The 11,423-nt window shown below is 46.3% G+C and overlaps 1 long non-coding RNA gene across 1 annotated transcript; it reads left to right on the top strand.

Annotated features, from left to right (window-relative positions):
* Nucleotides 1–222: 222 nt before the first annotated feature.
* Nucleotides 223–7,772, top strand: LOC122104061. Its single transcript, XR_006146877.1, has 3 exons — nt 223–280; nt 6,321–6,373; nt 7,709–7,772. It is a non-coding gene; the product is annotated as an uncharacterized LOC122104061 (long non-coding RNA).
* Nucleotides 7,773–11,423: the final 3,651 nt, after the last annotated feature.

Below are 11,423 nucleotides of genomic sequence, written 5' to 3'. Positions count from 1 at the left end.
GTGCCGGGGGGCGGGGCGAGCGGGCACGTGAGGGCGGGGTTGTCGGCGACCCGCCCCCGGCTGAGGCTTTGGACCAATGCGCTTAGGTAAGGGGCGGGGTCTGGAGCGGGCGGTGCATGCGTTGGGGCGGGGCTTCCTGCGCGTGCCACCAGCGCGGCTCCTTGAGCGCGCCTGGGGGCGGGATGGGCGGGAAAGCGCAGCTGGCCTTCGGGCGGTATTGGGGTGAGCGGGTGTCTGAGGTCCAGTACCGGCCCCTGAGGGCAGAGACGGAGAGATGATGGTACGACTGGACGGGGCTCTGAGGCCCGAAAGTCCAGCGAGTGGGGTGGGGCGGCCTGCGGGGGAGGAGCGCGCCGGGCCTGGCGGGCGTGGGGACCCCGCGCCGGTCGTCATGGTTACTGGATTCACTAGCGGACGGGAGGACGCCGCCCGGCTTTCCTGGGGGCCGAGGGTACGGCGGGGTCAGTTAGACCAGGTACCGGCTGGTTGGTGTTTAAAATGCGTTCGCTTTTCACCGCGAGAAATCCCGGCGGGGCGCGGGAGGGTTGGCCCCGCTCTGGCATCAGACGGCGGGCGCGCGAGCCCGGCGTCGCCGGGTCCGGGATGGCCTTCGGGGGAGGCCGACCCCGCGCAGCGGTCTCCGGCCCGGAGTCCCGGCAGCCGTCTTCCCTGTGACCTCCGCTGCCACTCGCCTCTGCCCCCTTCCCCCTGAGCTGCTTTCCTGAACGTCTTCAGAATCCTTTTCAGACTAGAATTCAGGAGCTCGGGACCAGAGAGCCCTGGGGAGCTGGGCTGAATACCGCTCTCCATTCCTCCCCCCACCACAGAGGGTAACAGGGACAGTCCTGTGTGGACCGTCAGTACACAGGAAGCGAAAGGAACGTAAGGATAAATGGAATAGATTTTATTTGGACAATGTTCCCCCCCCCCCAACTCATCTCTCTGGTGAAAGTATTCTTTGCCTCCTTCTGTGGCAAATGCTTCATTCATGTGAGAGTGATCCTCATTCTGGCAGAACAAAGGAGGTCAGGATATCTCCCTCTTAAATTTGATGGGTCTATAGCTCAAAAGAATGCCAAAGTGGTGTCTTTTGGGATTGTATAGTCTGCTAGCTTTCATGATCTTGTAGAGGTGAGAAAAGCTACAATTGCAAAATGATGTTTAAAAACGCATTCTCATATGGTTATATGTGGGCATGTGTTAAGGTTTGGATTTGGAGTATGTCCCAGAGGCCATTAATAGTGAGAATCCTTTTTGTTTTCCAGCCCTGTCAGGCAGTATAAGACTCAAGAATTCCTTTGGCCCAAAATGGGACACACACACACATACACATACACACACACTTCTCCTTGGCTGCCTAGGCCCCCCCTCTGCCTGTATTGATAATTTAGTGTGGCCTTAGACTGATATTATAAATATCCTAATGATCCCTGGCAGATAGATGTTTTCCCTCTGCTTTGCTAAAGGTTTGGTTGCCAGATGTTGGAGGCGGTAGATACTTGGAGGTGGTAGAAGGAACCCTTAGGAGGTGGGGCCTATTGGAAAGGAGTTCTCCCTGAGCATATGTCTTAAAAGGGAACATTGGGACCTATCCCCTTCCTGTATCTTTTTACTTCCTGGTCACCACAAGGTAAAACAGGCATCTTCCACTACGTACTCTTGCTTTGATGTATGCTGTGGCCACAAGTCGAAAACAACAGGCCCAAATGATTATGGACTTCTAGAACTGTGGACTAATAATATCTAGAAATAATCCTTCCTCCATATAAGTTGATTTTTTTCAAGTGTTTTTGTCACAGCATTCCTGGAGTTTTAGAGCAAAAGTCCCCATTCCAGAAGTCCTAACAGCCTAGCTCTCCCTCTGTCCCAGTATTTTAATTAAAGAGATGAGTAGCGATAAAAGGCAAAGGAAGGAGAATTAATCAGTGTGGAGAAACAGATAAAGGATTTCAGTGACCACAAGTCTGTCTTCAAGGAACTAACAGGAACTTTGAGGTTTTACCAAAAAAGGAATCAGAAGGCAGGATTCAGGCTGCTCAGTTGACAGCATATAATTTTGGTCCGGCCAATGATCTGACCGATCCTTATCTGGTTCCAGTTTTTCAGGGGGTTGTGCTTGCTTGCCTACCTTTCCCTGCTTCCAAAGCAGCGTGTGTGAATATGCTGACTACCTGTGTTCTACTTCTCCCAGCATCCTGGGAACCATGGCTTTCCCCTCTGGGAAAGCGCTCATATAATGTTTGAAGGAACACATGATTAAGCTGGAGTAGCACTGATAATTAAAGAACAGGATGTGTACTACTTGTGACATTTAGGTAATTAATAGCAGAATGTAACGATTAAGTGGCAGGGAAACCTCAAAACCAGGAAGAGTGGGTGCCAGGGTGTTGGCTTGGCTTGGGGTGGAAGGATCAGGACTGCCTGAAATAAAAGGTGACCATAAAGAGAGTGAGGCTGGCTTGAAGAGGATCTTGAAAGGTTAGGAAGCAGACCTCACTGTGTATGTGGGAGCCAACCGAGAGCCAGTGTGGTAGCTTGTAGAAGCAGGGAGCAGGAAAATCAGTGTGTTAGTATATTTGGTGGGGATTAGTGTTCAAAGTGGAGTGGAGAAAATCTGAGTAGAGTAGGGAAGAGCTAAGCTACAGGAGAAAATGGTTCATTATTCAAGACATTTTTTTTTTTTTTTTTTGTCGGTTGTGGGGCCTGAACTCTGGGCCTGGGCGCTGAGCCACAGCACCACTTTGGTTTTTTTTTTTTTGCTTATGTGGTACTGAGGAATCAAACCCAGGGCCTCATGCATACAATGCAAGGCAAACACTCTACCACTGAGCCACCTTCCCAGCCCTATTTAAGACATTCTTAAGACCCCTTTGGGTTATAAGTTGTAGATGTCTCTGAGTTGCAGTCCCACCTTGTTTAACATGAGCATTTGTCCTGTCTTTGTTAATGACCATGTTTAAAGTATTGAGAGATGCTCTGGGGCTTTTTATCAGGAGGGAAGGAGGGTGGAGAGTTCATGGACAGGAAGGTGGCAAGCTGAGGTATCATGCATCTGCTCATTGGCCATCTTTGCCAACATCCGCAGCTACAAATGACCTTCATCTCCTGAGCCTGTCATGTGATCCTCTCAACACATTATTTCCATGCAAGTTAAATAGTATTCTTTTAATTAAAGAATAGGATTAGCAAAGTCCTTGGCCCACATTTAAATGCCAATGACTGTCTTAGATTCTAAATCAAAATAAAGATGGGGAGGTCTGAAGAGCATTTTCCCTCTTTATCCCCTTTCCCCAGAATACTTTATTCTAGTAGTAAATATCTCAACCATTCAAGATTTGATTTATTAAAAAAAAGTTACAATACTGGGTAATGGGAAAAAAAAGGATAACATTCACTGCCGCTAATCTTCAGTAGGAGGCATAAAGCAGCAAGGTGTAGCCATTACCCTTGGCCGAGTGGGGGGGGGGAGTGGGGGGGGGTTGAGCTCCGCCCCTCAGGAAACAGCAACACTGGGGATGGCTTCATGCGGCCACAGATGCCAGCCCGGCTGATTCTGCAGTGGGGCTCAGAGGGAAGTTTAGGAGGCAGAGATTCCTGGAGCAATAGCCTGCATGGCTTCAGCACTAATCTGCTGAGAACCTGGTCCCGTCCAGGGACTCTACTGACATCCAGCCTTCCACACTACAAAAGCCATCTGGAAACCACTGCCTTCTGTGTGTTTCAGGAATCGCACCTTCAGCCCCTCCAGGAACTCTGGTTCCCTGGGAATCTTCCCACTCAGGATGCACTTTGTAAACCGAAATCTTCCCAGGGGTCCTGGGCCTGCCTCCACCTGCTGGCACAGAGTCCCTCACCTGTTCCCTAGCGAGCTGGGGCCTCCCAGGTGGGATGAATGTGCCTTAAGAATAAGTGTGCAAGAAGTGCCAGGAAGCCAGCAAGCCAGGGAGCAGCTGTCCATGGGCCTTTGCTTCCTGATGAGGAATTTGATAGCTTCACAAAGGAAACAAAATGGGGGAGGGGGTGACTGAGGGCAGCCAGAGGAGCAAATGGTTTTTCTTACTGGCTAGAAATTACTTTTAATGTGTTATTGCATACATTAGATGAGTAATTATAATGTGCATGCTACTTATAAAGCACACTAACAAATCAGATACCTGTGAACCCAATACTTAAGACTAGGAATTACCCCTGCCATTGAAGTTACTGATGCATTTCTTTTTTTTTTTTTTTGGGTCCAGTCGTGGGGCCTGAATTCTGGGCCTGGGCCCTGTCCCTCAGCTCTTCAGCTCAAGGCTAGCGCTCTACCACTTGAGCCACAGTGCCACTTCTGGCTTTTTTCTTTTTGCTTATGTGGTGCTGAGGAATCGAACCCAGGGCCTCAGGCATGCAAGGCAAGCGCTTTAACACTGAGCCACCTTCCCAGCCCATGATGCATTTCTTTTTCTCCCTCTTTCTAGGCTTTATTAAAGTGTTGAGGCTCAGAAGGTGGATTAGGGAAAATGAGGACTAGTGCAAAAAACTCAGAAACATAAAAAGCAAAGCCGGGCACCTGTGGCTCAGGCCTGTAATCCTAGCTACTCAGGAGGCTGAGATCTGAGGATCACGGTTCAAAGCCAGCCCGGGCAGGAAAGTCCCTGAGACTCTCATCTCCAATTAACCACCAGAAAACCGGAAGTGGCACTGTGGCTCAAGCAGTAGAGTGCTCGCCTTGAGCTGAAGAGTGCAGGAACAGCGCCCAAGCCCAGAGTTCAGGCCCCACGACCAACCAAAAAAAAAAAAAGAAACATAAAAAGCACTGAAAGGAGCTGGGAAGGTGGCTCAGTGGTAGAGTGCTTGCCTTGCATGCATGAGGCCCTGGGTTCGATTCCCCAGCACCACATAAGCAAAAAGCAAAAAAGCCAGAAATGGTGCTGTGGCTCAAGTAGTAGAGCACTAGCCTTGAGCTGAAGAGCTGAGGGACAGTGCCCAGGCCCAGAGTTCAGGCCCCATGACCAGACCAAAAAAAAAAAAAAAATGGCACTAAAAAAATCTTTGCTTCTGAGAAACACAATAGGATGCATTCCTTACTAATTCATTCCTTACCTCAAGAATTAGCATCTGGTGAGCAATGGTGGAGTACCCCTGTAATCCTAGCTACACAGGAGGCTGAGAGCTGAGGATCACGGTTCATGGCCAACCTGGGCAGAAAAGTCCCCATGAGACTCTTATCTCCAAGTAATTACTCAAAAACTGGAAGTGGAGCTGTGGCTCAAAGTAGTAGAGCACTAGCCTTGAGCAAAAATAGCTCAGGGATAGCACCCAGGTCCTGAATTCAAGTCTCATCAATGACAGGAAAAAAGTTTGGTTTTATGAGCACAGTGAATTTGCAAGTGAAAAGAAACCCAAGTCTTATACTAAGCTTCACAATGTTTGTTCTTTCTATATCTGGGGGAAATTATTAGTTTGTAATTTAAATTTTATCTTTATTGCATTAAGTTTCCTATACATAGTGTCAACGGTAAATATTCTTCCTTTTTTGCTGGTCCTGGGGCTTGAACTCAGGCCCTAGGCACTGTCCCGGAGCTCCTTTTGCTCAAGGCTAACACACTACCAGTTAAACCATTGCTGCCCTTCTGGCTTTTTTTAGTAATTTATTGGAAATAAGAGTCTCATAAACTTTCCTGCTTGGGATGGCTTCTAAAGGTAATCCTCAGATGAACTACACACACACACACACACACACACACACACACACACACACACACATACACCCTCTTCTTCCTTTTCTTCTGACTTACCTTTAAGATGACACACACACACACACACACACACACACACACACACACCCTCTTCTTCCTTTCCTTCTAACTTACCTTTAAGATCACACACACACACACACACACACACTCTCTTCTTCCTTTCCTTCTGACTTACCTTTAAGATGTCTTCCAGGAAGTTTGAGACATGTCTTAGTGGAGGAGTGTTTTCCTAGGGTTTGGTCCTATGGCAATTCTCTTCCCCCCATCCCCTGGAGCTCCCCTCCCAAGAAAAGATTCTGAGTAATTTTTACCATTAGTGAGGTATTGACCTTATTAGCTACAGTAGCTTAAGAAACCGTCCAGTTAAGGAAATAAATAAAAATACCACTAATGTTTTCTCATGGTTTTGGCCTTTTCAAATGTCCTTGGCTTGAATTATTAAATAACATTTTTGTTTGTTTTTTTTAGAATGAAGCTTTATTAGAGGGAACAATTGAGTCTAGGCATGTGTGAGGGATGTAATGCCTGATTACTATTTTATACTTGTTGAGTTACCAATTAATCAAGTACTTTAATTTTTAGGACCCTCTGTTCTCACTAAAAGGCGTGTCCATGGATGTGACTGATAATTACTGGTAAGATACAAGACCCTTAAACTTCTAAGTTTCTATCCCCATCCTTCCTGAAGGATAATGATATATAATACACTGAGAGGGCCCCATGCCCAATTCCATCTTGAAACGGGTTTTGTTTATTAAAATCAGAATGAGTGAGTTACAAGACCTTCAAGGTCCACTGGCCCTGGCAACCTCTGGGAAAGTTTATTGCCTGTGCACTTCTGCCCCCTTGTGGTCAAAGCCAGTCACACCACTTCAGTTTTCAAAAATGTTTAATTTATATAAAGTTTATGCCGTGGATTGCTTTGTCTATAAGATAAGGAACCTGAGGTAGTGTCATATAATGACAACACTGAAACCGTTAGCTTTCAATTTGAACAGTGAAAGCACGAATATCTTCTGTTGTTGGAGCTCATTGCGTTCCTAATTTCTGCTTCAGAAAACTTATCTCTGATTTCCAGTATTCCTGCTGTTAAGAAATCTTAAAGATACGCATGCAGTTGTATTATGTATAAATCATCCCTTTTCATACTACATGTTCACAGCAGTTATAAGCCAATGTGATTAAGTTTCCAGAAATAGCAAGCTCCCACCAGTAATAGCACCTTTGGAAACAAAACCCAACAAAAAGGATTTATGCATTTTTTAAATTGTTGTATTAAACAGATTATACCTACAAAAAGTTTGTCATTTTGAGACAAAAGCTTCATTTGAACTAAATGTTTTAAAATAATATTTTGGTATTCCAGAAAAGCGTATATAATATAGTATATTATACATCTTATTTTATATTATACTATAGTATATTATACTATATATGATATACAGTACATAATATGTATTATATGTAGTGCCATTACTAGGGCTTGAACTCAAGGCCTTGATCTGTCTACCACTTGAGCCATGCCTCTAATTCCAGCTTTTTTCTGGTTAATTGGAGGTAAGAGTCTTACCGATTTGTCTGAATTGTCTTCAAACTCAGATCCTCCTATCTCAGTTTCCTGAGTAGCGAGGAATACAGGCATGACCCACTAACATCTGGCATTTTATCTATGTGAATATTACATTCATACAGTTTCCAAAGACTTCTGCATATAAAATGTTATTTTCATTTAATCCCTCAACACCTCTGCCAGATGGGCAGGGGAAGTATTATTATATTGTTTTTATGGTACATGAAACTGAAACTCTGTAGCATGACCATTCCCAGATGTGGGACAAGAATCCTGGCTGCTTCCAAGCCTTCTTGGAGTTGCTGACTGTGTGCTTTTATTTTGGTGCTCTGCCCATGCGCTCTTGGATCCAGCACATCTCTTAATTCTGTTGCTAATGATGTCATTGCTTTCTATCTAGCCATCAAGGAAGAAACTGGGGAGGTCTCCCGGATGCTGCTGCTTCCAGCCCCACTTGGAATCCGTGAGTCCTGCTGACTTCTGCTTCCTGTTATCTATATCTTTGTATCTGAGTCCTAGGGTCACCACAACAGAAACCCCTGGGCTGGCTGGGCCACTTCAATGATTCAAATGCATTTCCTCCTGAACTGTAGGCTGGAAGTCTAAGGCCAAGGTTTTCTGGTGCTTCATTGGAGATAAGAGTCTCATCGACTTTCCTGCCTGGGCTGGCTTTGAACCGTGATCCTCAGATCTCAGCCTCCTGAATAGGTAGGATTACAGGTGTGAGCCACTGGCACCTGGTTTCAACATTGTCTCCTCTTAGAGGACACTGGCCATATTGGATTAAGACTCAGCCTAAAGATGTCACTGTCAATTTCAGAACCTATTTCCAAAAGATCCTGGGGTCTGAATTTGCATGGGAAAATGGACATCAGAGACAACAGTGTGGCCCACAACACCATGCTCCATCTCTTCTTTCTTCTTCTTTTTGACGCTTTGGAAGTTCTGGGGCTGGAACTCTGGGCCTCATGCTTGCTAGTCAGGGGCCACCGAACTCCTTGGGGGCAGTCTTCCTTCCTCCCCTTACCTTGTAAGCCGCTTCCTCCCTGCGGCTTCCACTCCACTAGATGTCCACCATGCTGGCCAGAAGCTTCTTCTAAATGTGTACCCCTCCCTCACCAGCTTCCAATTCCTTGCTGGAGCCCAAGTTCCCTTGGGACACCGAAGCCCTCCCTGCCTGGCCCCTGCCTTCCACCGGCCTCTTCCCCTTGTGATTGTACTTTAACCCGATGGTGCTGAACAGCTGTGTATGGTCATGTGATTTCCGTCTCCAGACTTATTTATGTTTATGCCTTCACCCAAGGCCATTGCATTCACCCCTTCCCTCTGTCGTCTGCAGAGCAGCCTCTGAGGTTCTTCTGGTGACTCTCAGCTTTGACTTCCTGCCATACCAGTTCGACCTGGCTGCCTGTGTACTTGGCTCCAAGGCCAAGGTGCGCAGTGCCCTTGGAGACAGTCTGTTTGGGAAGGAATGATCCATTAAGCCAGTCCTGAGCCTCAGGGGCTCTGGGCGCGCTCCCTGAGGTTCCCTGGGCAGCTGTTCTCTCCTTAGAGTGTTGTACAGACAACCTGATCCCTTCCCATTTGTGGCTGGCTATTCTGCACATATATATGCATATATATATATATTCTGCATATATCATCTATGTATACATATATATATTTGTGAGGCTGGAACAGCTTGTTGATATGTGTCTAATCCTTCCCTGCTTTTCTCCTTCTGCGTTCAGGCTGGATTGAGGCCCTCCCAAGGGAGGCAGTGCTGCGATGACTCGGGAGGACCCCCGTTTTCTAGCTTATGACTTGGGCCTAGAACTCCGGAGCAAGCTGAGGGAAGTGGCCAGGCTGGCCGTCAGCCTCCTAGAAGCAGCCCCTTCATCCATGTGGAGTCTTCACAGTAATCCAACAACCAGCGCTGCCATGCCCCAGCTCTGCTACGGTCCACCAGCTCCCCGGGTGGGACTTCTGATGAGTGCTCTTCTGTATCAATGCTCCACTGCCCGCCTCCCAGCCTCCAGCCTCCTGTCACCAGCCAGTGGAAAGTTTGTGTCTCTAGCCCCAAACAATGTCGCATTCATCTCTATATTCCCTGGGGATCCAGCACCATGCCGGAGGTAGTCAGACTCCCCAAATAGCCGCTGAAGTCATGGTGACGGAATCGGGTCCAGGGGAGAACGAGGCAGGGGCAGCCCAGTAACTAGGAGGTGGGGTTTATATAAAGAAGCTTTTGTTAAAGGGGGAAGAGGAGGAGGAAATAGTACAGGTGAGGTAAAGATGAGCCCAAGTTGATACTTGCTGGAGCTGGATAATATCTTGTATTGCATTATTGTAGTGATATATATATATATATATATATGTATTCATATGTATGTGTGTATGTGTCTGTGTGTGTGTATATGTGTATATATGTATATGTGTATATGTATATGTGCGTATATATGTATGTGTGTGTATATGTGTATGTGTATGTGTATATATGTATATGTGAGGTGTTCTCTAATACAATCTGTGGTCATGAGCTGGGTTGTTGTCTCTGCTGGGAAGGCTTGTTAGGGTGCATTTTGTGCCAGTGGCTCTATGTGGGCAGTGACGGCACTAGCGTCGGTCTCTTCAGGGGAGACGCTGCATGAGGGTGAGCTTGGAGGCTGTCTTCGCTTGGGATGGGCTGCCATTTCCTGGGGATGAAAACCTTCATTTAGCTGGGGAGGGAACAATAGTGAAGTGATTATTGTCCCATGTTACCCTTTGACTCCGATTCTGCAAACAGATTCATCTTTAATGATAGCATTGTCTAGAAGGACTAAGCCTGGAAATTTCCACTGCAGAGGGCTGGGTGTCATGAGACTCAACGGTATTACAGCCACTGAAACACTGTCTATTTTGCTTTGTTTTCTCGTGGTGTTGGGGATTGAATCAGTGTTATACATGCTTGGCAAATGCTTCACCACTGAGCTGTATCTCCAGCATACAGCCATTAAGCTTTATAAAGTGGAAGATGAAAGTCGGGGGTGGGGAGGGGGTGCCGGGGGCGGGGGGCTGTAATCCTAGCAACTCAGCAGGCCAAGATCTGAGGGATAGGGTTTGAAGCCAGCCTGGACAAGAAAGTCCATGAGACTCTTATCAACAATGAACCACCAAAAAGAAGTGGAAGTGGAGCTGTGGCTCAAGTGGCAGAGCACTAGCTCTGAGCAAAAGCAGCTCAGGGACAGTACAAAGACCCTGAGTTCAAGCCACAGAAAAAAACAAGATCACAATGATAGGATTCACCGAGTCCTGCTTTAAATAACTGAAGTGCTGCTTGTTGGGAATTTTCTAGAATTAAGGCAAAAGTCTCAAACTTGCCTCTCAATGAAGCGTATTGAAAGTACCAAACATTGTTTAATTCAATCTTTATGACGCTTCATATTCCTTTTGAGAGAGAGAAGTATCACCTACGTGCTCTGATTTGACGTGAGTGAGTCCTGGCTATATAAAAGTTTTGACGCATTGTGTATTCTATTTTAATTAGAGAAAAAAAAAACCACACATTCACATTTTTATTGAGGAGCCATAGAGAATTCATTTTTCTTGACTCTTTATTACTTGTGTTAATTGTGCTAATAGAGGATATTATTTCAGTGTTCATCTCATCAAAAATTACCTTCAGAGAAAAATCTGGAATAGTGTGATCATCTCTCTGGATATTGTGACCTGGTCAAGTTCACACATAAGATTAATAATACATAAAGTCATTGTCTTAGCCAAATGACGGCAACACAAAAAATGGATCTCCCCAGCAGGTCAGCCAGAGGGACGCGGTCACCCTGCCCACGGCTTGCGTGTCTTCCCGGTCTCCTTGGCTTCCAGGCCTCGTGCCAGCTCTCTACCCTGACTCACTGCAGAACAGCTTTCTCTGCCCTGCATCCTTCCTTGGAAAAGAGCTACTCATCCTTCACAGTTCTAATCAAATGTGAGCTATGTGATACTTGCTTTAGTACCCTATCTTAAAAGATTTAATTCCTGTCAGTCCTGTATGCCTGTGCTATTTTTGCATTTCTCACATCTGGCGCAATTGCTTGCATCTCACCAAATAACAACGTAGGCATGAGGTTCCAAGTATAGATCTGGTTTCAGAC

The sequence above is a fragment of the Dipodomys spectabilis genome, unplaced genomic scaffold (assembly GCF_019054845.1).
Source record: "Dipodomys spectabilis isolate Male_0828 unplaced genomic scaffold, ASM1905484v1 ptg000021l, whole genome shotgun sequence".
NCBI classification, from domain to species: Eukaryota; Metazoa; Chordata; class Mammalia; order Rodentia; family Heteromyidae; genus Dipodomys; species Dipodomys spectabilis.
Note: the sequence above shows the minus strand (reverse complement) of the source record. Positions and strands in the feature narration are given on the sequence as shown.